At 42.4% G+C, this 12,323-nt stretch overlaps 1 protein-coding gene and 1 pseudogene across 2 annotated transcripts in view; both read left to right on the plus strand.

Moving 5' to 3' along the window:
* LOC308655607 (uncharacterized protein) overlaps nucleotides 1-12,323 on the plus strand; it is an 801,622-nt gene that overhangs the window by 401,616 nt on the left and 387,683 nt on the right. The gene's annotated exons all lie outside the window — the stretch shown is intronic.
* LOC308648453 (poly(rC)-binding protein 2-like) lies at nucleotides 9,664-10,747 on the plus strand (annotated as a pseudogene). Its single transcript has one exon. The product of its transcript is annotated as a poly(rC)-binding protein 2-like (transcript).

Raw genomic sequence — 12,323 nt, forward strand, 5'->3', positions numbered from 1 at the left:
AAAAAAAAAAAGTAAAAGAAATGTATAGAGGGAGATCGTAAGAGAATCTGAGATCAGTAGAGGAAAGGACCAGGCACAAGGAGGAGGGAAGAATAAGGAAAAAGAAGAGATGCTGGGAGGGTAATGGCAAAGTTATGTTGTTCTACTTTGTGCATGTGTGACTGCCTTATAACATCACAGCATTATGTGTAAGTATCATGCACTAAGGAAAATACAGGAAAAAAGAAAGGGTACATTCCAGCTAATCTGCAATCCCAGTGTCTGAAGTTCTCTGTATCCTATTCCTCCCTTCCTGTTGGAGGCGACCCCAAGGAGGAGTTTCCATCTCAGGGCCAGTGCCAACTAGGAATCAAGCATGCATGGGAAGGCAAGTAGAGAGTGAAGGTTGCAGGTTCCTTTTGGGGTACCTTCATCTCCGTATTTGTGAAAACTAGTCAGCTCCAGGAGAGTTGCTCCCTATGTGCATATCCTGACCTTTGCTGGGTTGTGTTGTTCATCTACTTCCTCTATTAGACTGCGGCAACTCATGGTTGTGCTATTAGCATCCAAGCCTATGTCCCAAGCCAGTCCTCATTACATAGGGCACCTGATTGTTTCACAAGAGAAATATTGAGAAAATGGTGATATAAAATGTTAACATTGTTTTAAGGGAAATAAGAAATTACTTTATTCTGAGGCAAATGTGAATGACTGTGGCCTTGACACACAGATTCATATTACACTTTAAAGATTTGTTCCTCCATTGAAGAGTTTTGATGAACTTCCTTACCCATGGAACAAAGATGTCTGTGAATCAGTAGGTTTACCAGATTTTTCCTTGGGGTCCTTACGTAGGCAGGCGAGGAAACCTGCTTATAATTTTCAGAAATAATCTTGTAGAATTTGTAGCTTTAAGATTGATATAGGGAAGAGGTTGGCTAAAATTAGTGATATATTTTCATAACAGGGATTTTAGATAAGATATAAAGGTTGAAAATAAACAGATTTTAAAGGCTCTAAGATAGCCCAAAATAATTTTGGTTCTTGGCATGCAATATTCCTCTCCTAAGTCATGAGGGTCTGCTCAGTCAAGGCTTTACACTGTGCAGGATCTCCAATACATATGCAGCTTCAGAGAAGTTCAGCTTCACAGTGGACCCTTTGGGCTAAGTACCACAGTGTGCATGCAGAGCTTGAAAGGCTCAATCATAGCATTTGATAGAGAGTCTGAGAGAAAAGATCGTAGTCTTCAGGAAAAGGAAATAGTTCTAAAGGCATCAAGGAAGCAATCCCTGAATGATGTTAGTGATACTAGCCATTGTGAGCTCGTTCTCAGCTTCAATCATTTCCATCCTCTGCATCTGACAGCATTTCCCTCCAACATAAAATAGGTCTACTGTATCTTAAAAAGTTCCAATGATCAAGATTATATTGTGAAGAAAATGTGAATGAGTGGTCCAAACCAACCCCCAAATCCTCTCTGTATATCATCATACTTTAATCAGACTGACAATGGTTTTCCCCTGTATGTAAAACTACCTGTACGTGATGAATTATTTATTTGATGTTTGGAGTATTTAAAATAATTTATTATTTATTGGTTCTATTTTTTTTCCTGTCCAATTTGAGTCTGTATTCATACAGTCATGTGCAATAGCTAGTTCTAAGAAAGGTTCATCTTTCTTTAATATCCAAATCATTTTAATTCTTATTCACTCTATATGTGTAATTTTTGTAAGATTAGGTTCAAAATCTTTGGGAATCCCATATGACAGCAGAGTAGAAGTGACAGCGAGGTGGTAGAAGTCTGAATGTGTCATAGTGCTCCCAAGCATTTTCTGCATCTGATGACAGTATTTATATCATCTAGAATTTTGAATCCACCAATTTGTCCTGTAAATAGTAGTTCTTTGGTGATTGGGTTCACGTAGGGTTAGAGCCCAGACTTTTTGGGATGTGTGCCACAATGTCAAGGAGTAGATGTCAGGACAGGTTTGTTGCATTGGGAAACAGGTTGAGCTACAAGAAATTAACCATTATACTTGTCATATGAAATTTGTCATTATACTCTCCAGGATAAAACATGCATACTTCCTTTTTTCCTTTCAATAGGAAGAAAGTTTGTTTGGGCTGGAAAGGTTTGGTGTATGAAATAAAGGCATTTCCAAAGGGGATTTGTTATGGTTTGGATCCGTGGTGTGCCCCAAAAGTTTCTGTTAATGCAGGAATATCCAGAGGTGAAATGATTAGATTATGAGAGCTGGGATCTTATCAGTCCATTCTAGTTTGGATGGACTGACTGGGTGGTAAAAGCAGATAGGTGGGACATGGGTAGATATGATGGGTCATTGGGAGCATGTCCTGGAAGTATTATTCGTCCTGCAGCCACCCCATTTCTTTAATCCGCAGTTGGCTCTTACACCCAATTGTGCTGCCTCACCTTGAGCCCAGAGCAAGGCAGTCAGCCTTCTGAAAATTAGACCTCTGAAACCAGGAACCCCAAATCAACCTTCCGCCTTTATGTTGTTTTTGTTGAATATTTTGGTCGCAGTGATGCAGAAACTGACCAAAATATAGTTCCTTTCTCTAGATGTGATTTAGATTTGTGATGTTCCACATAAGCTCATATGTGTGACACTGGAAGAAAGTTTAGAGGTGAAATGATGGGGTGATGAGCATTTTTACCTGATCAGCTCACTAATCCACTTTAATGGATTACCTTGGTGGCAACTTTGGAGGTAGGGTGTGGCTGGTGGAGATAGGTAGCTGGGGATGTGGCTTTGCAAGCTATATTTTGTCCTTGGTGAAGGCAGCCCTCTCTTTCTGCTTCCTGACTGCTATATCCTGAGCTGCTTTTCTTCTCCATGCCCTTCTGACATGGTGTTCTGCCTCACATTGGGCCTAGAGCAAGGGAATCAGCTGTCCATGGACTGAGACCTCTGAAACCATGAGCAGCAAATACGCTACCTGCTCTAAAGTTGTTGTCAGATCTTCTAGTCATGGCAGCAAAAAAGCTGATTAAAATGGTAGATTTAAAATGTGGTTTTACCAAGCTAAAACCTGGATTTTTTCTTTAAATGTAATAATGAGGGAATTATTACCTGGGGTTAATGTAAACTTTGAATCTTTCAAAGTTTCAGTTTTTGTCTCAGTAAAGTAGGAGATTTGAGTTAAAAAAACAACAACACACATTTGTAACAACACATGATTAATGTGGATATAATGTTATAATTTGTTGTTAATTGAAGCTGTTGTTTATCATCATTCTAAGAAAAGATGAGGGGTTGGGGTTGTGGCTCAGTGTAGAGCTTGCCTAGTATGTGTGAGGCCCTGGGTTCTATTCTCAGCACCACATAGAAATGAATAAGATAGAGATGTTGTGTCCATCTACAACACACACACACACAGACACTCTCTCTCTCTCTCTCTCTCTCTCTCTCTCTCTCTCTCTCTGTCTCTCTCTCTCTCTCTTTCTCTCTGTTCATACACACACACACACACACGTACATCTAAGTTGACACATTTTCCGTTCTTTAGTGTTCCAGTCATCTTTCCTATCCTGAGGCTGAGAGACACACTCTATAAATGGAAATTTCCCTTATAGACATCATTTTTAAAACAAAAGGGTCTCAAACTGAAAATAGTAGTTTTTGAAATCTTATTTTCATAGATCATTGATTTTCCAATCATTTTTTGGTACCAGGAAGGAACTCAGGGGCACTTGGCCACTGAGCCACACCCCCAGTCCTATACTGTATTTTATTTAGAGATAGGGTCTCACTGAGTTGCTTAGCCCTTCTTTTTGCTGAGGCTGGCTGTGAACTCATGGTCCTTCTGCCTCAGCCTCCTGGGCTGCTGGGATTGCAGGCATGTACCACCAGGCCCAGCTATAATCTGTTTTTTAACTGTGTTAAGAAATGAGGCCCATTTTGCCTGCCACAGTAAACCAGTCCCTGGAATGATGAGCTGTGCAAATGAGAGAGAACTCATCTAAGCAGAGTTCAGATGTGAGAAGATAGGAGCAGCCTTCATTCTGTCTCTGGAGGATGGGGGAGTTGAGGTCATTGTGGTGTGCTGTCATCCTGACTCTTTATATTGTGTGTTCAAGAAATGGCAGCATTAGCATGAGCTACGGAGTGCTTTTGACACTCTGGTGTGAACAGTTCACCCACTGGACACACATGCAGGCCCAAATGAAGAACTATTGATTTTTACTAATTTGAGATAGACAGAGTAAAGAAGGACTGCTTGGCTAAAAGCCATTACCCTTTACTTCTGCTTAAAGATGTCCTGTGGGTAACTGAGCAAGATAAAGATTGCTGTATCTGCCTTCATTTTGTATCTTTTCTCTTTGTTAGTGTAAACATTGGGTCAGATTCCTGTTGAGTTCTTCATATAGGCATGCTAATCATTTAAGGAGTACTCACAAAACCTAGCTATGTAAGGTTTATCAACCCCAAATTTAGCTAATCTTTCTATTCCCCCTCAAGATGGGAAAAATTTGTGGTTTCCCATTTCAGACCCCTGGAGTAGCCTCTAGAGATTTTAAATTTTTGTCATAAAATTTCAAGAATGATGCAAGGGAGGCAGATCACCCACAGTGGGACCCTCCCTTAAGCAGGAGCTGTCCTCTCATGCAGATTGAATTGCCTCTTCCAGGATCACAGGTCTGATAGACAAGCATCCTGAGCATCAAGGGGCAGTTTTCCCTTAAGCAATAACATTCTCTCGAGGAAGCCTCCTCACAGAAGCAGGACTGAGAGGTGATCCATGACTGCTTAAGTATGCAGACCTCTCAGCTCTGCCCCCGTCCTTCCTCCACACCTGAAGCTCATCTCAGCAACTGGAGGACAGATCCGAGATGCTGGTTTCCTTTTGATTTCCCATTGTGACCATGTTGATTAGTTGTCTTTCCAGCTTTGCACAATTACACTTTCTTTTTTGGTCGTGAGTGGCTGTGTGTAATTAGTTAGGGCTCCCAGAATGAGGCATCTGGTCTAAGACTCCCATGACACAAGTTCAGGAAAACAACTGGGTAGACCACTACTATTGTGACCCTTGTGTCAGAGGTATCATCTACAGCAAAGTCAATAGGATTATACCCTCAGCCTGATGACCTCTAGAACAGAGTATAATAACATTGTTGGTGAAAGAAGATTTATTTGTTTTTCCTCAATTTCAACTCCATTAATGGTATTTATGGTGAATACCATTGTATTCGCTGAGTACTTTGTATGCTTGAGTCAACATGGGTACTTATAATATTGCCTTCTAGTAAGATACTAATTTGTTCTTTCACACTGTCTTCTTCCCATAAAGAAGTTTGCAGTATAGTAAAAAAACAGAATAAGAAACAGGTCAACAGTGTTAGCAGAACACATGGTCAGCAGGTCTTTCAGAAGAGAGGGCTCATGATAGAAATGGGAAAGTAGCCAACAATTAGCTATTACTTTTATTAATGGGGAATTTGGGACATTTTATAAACTCCAACCAGAGACATACTCTTTAGAAGGGGAGCAGTCTAGTTGAAAAGTAGATTCCCTCAGAAGGCTAGTATGAGAGTGAAGAGTTTATCTTCCAGTGCTTGGGTGATTTACAATGGAGGTAGCTTCTCAAAAAACAGAAGACTCTTTAGTTTGTGGCCTACAATTTTGGTTTAAAAATGTATGAGGTGGTCCTCTTAATCCCTCTAGCCATCTCAGTCATAAGTATATATGTGTGTTAAAAGCAAGAAGGTGTGTGTATAGGGGTACTCTTCTCACCTTTGTTAGTAGTTTTTGTTGTTGTTGTTTGTTTTTTTAGAGAGATGACATTTGTTTAGTCTTTTAGAAGAAAAATTCACCTCATTGATTTTGAGGCACTTGTTATCTCTTTTATTTTCTCAAATGCATTCTACATATTTACAACATTTTTTAGGATAAAACATCTCCAACCTGACACTAAAATTCTGTGTAATCTTTAGTAAGACTGACTTCATTCTGTGGCAATGCACAGGTTCCACAATGGAGAAGATTTGGAATTTTTTCATTCATATATATGAATGCTTATATATGTATAATTATTCCTGTCTTCCTAGACCTTATCTACCTGAGACCTGCTTCTGTGTACAGTCCAGTTTCTGTCAGGTGCAGTCTGACTGACATTGAGCTCAAATCAACTTTCTGGCATAACCTGAATTTTAAATATTCATGTAAATTCAGAACTCATGAAAAGTTTTGCAGCTGAGATTTGAGAGAAACTTCTGTGACATTTCAATATATAATGAGAAAGCATATATATATATATATATAGTGAGCTTATGGACTCCCCAGGTTCCCCATGCCTGGTTATTTGAGCTAATAGCAATTCACAAATGAGACAGAACCAACCTGTTAGTGATTTAGGGGTCTAGCAAGGGGTTTCACAAGGAATATTTAAAAGGTGTGTCCAGAAGAAAGGCAAATTAAGTATTTAACTCTCTAGGAAGTCCTTGGTGGTTAATTAGGGTTTGGAATTAAGGTAACCTGGTTTGAATTTTGGCTTTCTAATGTAGAAATGAAAACACAGCCCACTAGACACAAAAGCTGGTAATCTCCACAGGATGTTGTATTATCTGCCCTCGTGGCCTCCCCTGGATAGGGAAGCATTGTTTCCCATCGTACCAAGATGGAAGATTCCAGGGTTCACTTAAACTCAAGCTGACTTTGGAACTGAAAGAAGGCCTTGTGTCTACATGGAAGCGTGGGTTGCCATCTGGATGGTGGGTGGGGAAACAATGACAATCATGCCACATCTTCTTCCTATAAGGCTGAGTTCTGGAGGCTGCTCCTGTGAAAAAGAGGGAAAGAGGCAGACCCTGTGGAGACCATCCCAGGACACTGCTTCTGGGCAACTGAAATACCTGATTTCCCACAGTATCATCCTCAATATTAGCTCAGATAATTTGCTTGTCTTGCATGGTTGTGTGAGATTGTGTTTTAGTTTGACAGAACTTTCCTTGAGAAGATGCAGCCTTGAGGCAGGACATGCCTTGAAATAAGAATGCAGGTGGCATTTCCTCCTAGGCCCCATCTGGTGTGACAGGAGCATTGACGGAGGGTGGAAATGACCACTCCCTTCCTTGGGCCAGAGAGGATTGGGATGTGCACACGCCTTCCCGAGATACCTTCTTTAATTGTGGAAGTCTGATCCCCTCCTTCAGTCTCCTGTGCTGTTACTAACAGGGCTGTTCCACTTCACACTGGTGGGGCCAATTGATGAGGAAGGGAAGGTTGAGAGGCAGTAGTGACACAGCCAGCCTCGGTGCAGGTCTGAGTCAATCTCTTTATTGTCAGAAATGGTCCATGCTTCAACTTAGGATGGACCACAGCCGGGGGGGGGGGGGGGGATGCACACTCCTGAGAATACCTGCCTCAAAATCATCATTTCCCCTACTAAATTTGTGCTGTTGAAGTTAATAATGAAAAAAGAAAAACTAGGTTTATGATTTGATTGAGAAAACTCAGTGGTTTTCCTGGGGACACATTTTGGCATCTGAGTCATCAGCTTCCTTTTGAAAATAAGGGTTGGCTCACCAAGACTTGCCCTATGACACTTCAAATCTCACCTCAACATATTCGTCCCTCTGTGTTTCCAGATTAAAAACTAATTGTTGTGACCTTTGACCAGTGTTACTCACTTTACTCCATTAAAATCATGACTTCAACCCTTTAATGTCAGGTCTAAAATCCTATAACCATGCATCCACAGTTCACTCTGTGAGTGTCTGTCAAAGTGACATCCTCCAGGCTGAACTGCTTCCTGAGTGAAGGAGCATGAGTGATGAGTGAGCTCTGGATTAGAACACTACTTCTTAAAGTCTGACTTCTTAAACATTGACTATGATCCCAATCAGCATGTTTATCTGAACAATTTTAACAAGAGTCTTTAATGCACCTTGGTTTGAAACAACTGGATAGAAGAATGACTGTAGTTTTATCCCTGATGAAAAGTGGTTGCCCATGTGTGTGGCAATATCTCTGGTTATATAAGGTCTTTCATAAGAATGTAAAGAAAGTATCGATTCATTGTTCCAAGTGTAAAAAAAGAAGAAAGCCATCAAATATTTTCACACGATTTGTGCCTATCCAAAGGGAGCATAAATAATGATGCTTGGATCTGATCCCGCCATGTCAGATTGGCTTTCCACTGGGTTTGACAGGCCATGGCACAGCATCCTACTCTGCATTCATGTGTCAGAGAATCCTTCTGGAGTGGACACTGAAGCATTGGAAAGATACAGTGGCATCCCAGATGGGAATGCCATGTGAGTGCAAGATGGTGGTACTCCCTTGAGAATGAATCATCGGCCTACCTGGGTGAGGTCCTCCATCGGCTTCAATGCACAGACCTGAAAGGAGGTCTGATAAGAAAAGTAATTGAATGGAGCATTTTTCTAGAAAATATTGAAACTCTCAATTATATTTTACAACAAGCTGTAATCAGTTAAAGTAGATGAGGGGCCACAAAATTTTAGTGATCCTAGTCCTTCCTTTATCTGACCACTGAAGGCGCTTTCCTGACCAAACAAAATGGGGTTTGTTCTAATCAGCCTAGTGGACTTCTAGATTCATAATTTTACCCAGTGATAGTTAATGAACATAAGTTCCCAGGTACAGCACATTTTTTTAAGTTATGAGGCTTCTTGTTTATTTAGTTTTATTAAGTTGTGCTAGTGATCAAACCTAGTGCCTCACCTGTGTTAAGCAAGCACTCTACCACTGAGCTACAACCCCAGCCCCATAACACGTTTTTAACACAAAGATATCCCTGCATTTTCCTCTTTAGCATACTATCTCGTCTGTGTGTGTATGTGTGTGTGTGTGCGCGTGTGTGTTTGTTTATGTAAATATATTTGGGGGGGGGTGGTACCAGGGATTGAACTCAGGGGTACTCAACCACTGAGTCACATCCCCAGCCCTATTTTGTATTTTATTTAGAGACAGGGTCTCACTGAGTTGCTTAGCAACTTACCTTGATTTTTGCTGAGGGTAGATTTGAACTCATGATCCTCCTGCCTCAACCTCGAAAGCTGCTGGGATTGCAGGTGTGTGCCACTGCACCCAACTCGCCCAGTATATTTCTTTGCATATAAATTATCTTTATCTTGGTGCAGTTTAAAAAATATAATTTATCCCTGACCAACCAAATCAGAAGCCGGGATCATTGGCATTGCTTTATATCTCCTCCCCTCCTCCTCCAACCCCTCCACCTCTGCCTCCACGCCCCCTCCTCCAACTCCTCCTCCCAACCCCTCCCTCTCCCCTCCTCTACCCTTTCCTCCCCCTTCTCCATCCTCTTCCAATTCCTCCTCCCCTTCCTCCACCTCCACTCTCCCCTCCTTTTCCTCCACCACTTCTCCTCCTCCCCCTTCTTCCCCTTCTCCACTCAGTTCCTCCTTCTCCACTCCCTTCCTTCTCCCCTTCTTCCTCCTCTTCTACCTCCTTCCTACTCCTCCCTCTTTCTTCTTCACCCCCTCCTTCTCCTATACCCCAATTTTCCTCTGCATTGCCCTATCCTTGGGTCCCAGCTTCCCCCTACCCCTTCCTGCCCACTGTCTTTCCCTTAGGTAGCCTCACCCCTGCATGGTTTCCTTTCACTCCCACCAGTGGCCAAAGACTTGAACACTCAAAGTCCAGCTCCCTATAACCCTGCTCAACATGGACGATGGAAGGTGGATTAAGTGTCACTCTCAGCATTCAGCTACTTATGTGTGGAAAGGAAGATGCATTATCATTGGAAAGGAAGGAGAATCAGTTAAGATGTGGGAGGAGAGTGCTGCACCTATGAACTTTGCTGAGGGAACTGTCCTGAGAGAATGGTCACTATGGCTGGACACATGAATGTCACTTTCAAAGCTTTGCTATGATCATTGACCAACTAGACATTAGCAGTTTTTTGACAAGTAGCACAGCTGCCCGTAGACCCTGGTGGTGGTCCCTGCTAGTCATTGTGGCTCCCTCATTGGAAAAGGTGGTTGTGAGATGAAGGAGATTCGAGAGAACACAGGGGCTCAAGCCCTGGTGTCAAGGATATGCTCCCCCAATGCAGCAGGGTGGGCATCCCGCAATCCATCAATGAGTGTCAAACAGATGTGCACCATCATGTTGGAGTCCCCCCACGGTGTTGGTAATCTTATATGCCCAAGCTGCCACCTTCTGCAGTCCTCTTTGCAGGGGGTCATGACAGATACAGCACAGGCAATGTCAGTGTGAGCTTTCCCCACAGTACCCTGTTTATGTGCTTCAACCCTGATATGGAGGGACCCTTGTAGAGACCTGTGCCATTCAAGGACAATCTGCCATTCCAGAGGCAGCTAAGCCGTACCAGTTGGCAATGTAACAGTCTCATTGTCCTCTGATGTGTGGCAACACCAGATTCAGCGGCATTGAATCCAGCTCTCCAAAGATGAAAGGCTATCAGGCAGGTTTGCATGCACTTGTTCAGGTTACTCATAAACTCAGTGTTCCAAACAACTTGATTGGCTGCACAATCAGGTTGCAAGGTGCCAAAATATTTGAGATCCTTCAGATGTCTGGAGCACAGATGAAAATTCTGAGCCCAGTGAAAGGATCTGCTGATTGGCAGGTTAACATCCATCACTGTATCTGCTGCCAGCATTAGCCTGGCTCAGTATCTCATCAACCTCAGGCTTTCCTTAGAGAGGAAGTTGTATGGGGAGCTGCTTGAACAATGTAGATTGACCCCTAATCCTTTTCAGTTGTTCACCACCACCCATGATCCAGTGTAGTTTCTGAACAGTCAGCAATTCCAGGATTTATAGTTTGTAAATCTTCAGTTTCTATACACTTTATCAATTACTCATGATTTATTTTATTTGTTCTAATTAGTCATGCATGACAGCAGAATGTTTTTTTTCCTCACTGTACACAGATGGAGCACAACTTACCATTTCCCTGGTTGTACATGATGTAGAATCACCCATTCACGCAATCATATGTAGCTAGGGTAATAATGTCCATCCCATTCCACTATCTTTTCTATCCCCTTTCCCCCTCCCCTCTTCTTCCTCCCTTTTGCTCAATCCAGGGTTTGAACCCAAGGGTGCTTAACCACTGAGCCACATCCTCAGCCCTTTTTTACATTTTATTTAAAGACAGGGTCTGAGTTAATTAGGGCCTAGCTAAGTTGCTGAGACTGGCTTTGAACTCTCAATCCTCCTGCTTCAGGGTACTTAGCCACTGCGATTAGAGGCATGTACCACTGCATCCAGCTGACACCTGTATGTCTCATCCAAATAGTGGTGAATGGGCCCTGGGCAGGTGCCCTCTCTCCCTGCTCTCCCCTACCTTTGCCTGGAAGGGAGTGCACTACCAAATATTTTTGTCATTCCTTATAGTTTGACCATCTTGGGGAACCAGAATTTTACTTGTTTCTGTCATTGAGTTTTCAGCAACTTAGTGTTACCATTAATGCTCTGTTACTGTAATGCTGTAACGTGTATTGTGTGGTTTCTCTGCCTCAGTTGATAAGACTCCTATTGCTGTCTGAGTTGGTGAGTCTCAGTTCCCTCCCACGTTCCTGCTTCGGGAACCTAACTTGTTTCCAGTTTAATTTTTAATTTCTTAACCATTTCATTCTTTTAAAAATTTTGTCCCCAAGTGCACACACTTCATGAATGTACACATTGAAAAAACATTGTCAGGTTATAGTTTATGGATAAATTCAAATTACTAGAAAAGTCCAGTACAGTACATCTTACTGTTAATACATGTGTGTTTATCCCTTATTGTGGTTTGTCTGGTCACTGGTATGGTTCACTTGGTCACTTGGCTACCTCAGTCGTGGGGGGTAGAGATGCAGAGTCAACACACAGACACCGGGAGCTGGTGAGAGAGCTGGCAGGTGGCAACCTCAGTGACCTCTAGCAGCTCGTTTAATGCGGAACTGATTGCAATTGATACAGAATGCATCTTCCAATCATACATAAGCAAGCAGGTTATGCAACATCTAGAAACCAATCATCTTATGTCTAACATAGCCGCACTATGAGGAAGCGCTAAATATTGCTATGCAGTGGAAGGCAGATTGATAGGGTCTTTGTCCCTTTGAGAGGGGGCCTTATGAGTTGGGGTTTCATGCCCTGAAGTACCCGACTCTTGGTTTCCTGGCCTTGTAGCCTGGCAACGCTGACCTCAAGCACTGAGGATGTGGTTTCACAGACGGCTCACTAGGGCAGAGTGCCCCATCCTGCAGGTGTTCCTATCAGGCCTGTAGGAGTGGAGGTTTTCCTAGGATTCTGAGCTGCTTGTAGCTGCTAGCTGCAAACCGAAAGTCATTCCAACATCTTATACTGTCTATCCTTG

The sequence above is a fragment of the Spermophilus citellus genome, assembly GCF_964194105.1.
Source record: "Spermophilus citellus genome assembly, chromosome: 1".
Lineage (NCBI taxonomy): Eukaryota > Metazoa > Chordata > Mammalia > Rodentia > Sciuridae > Spermophilus > Spermophilus citellus.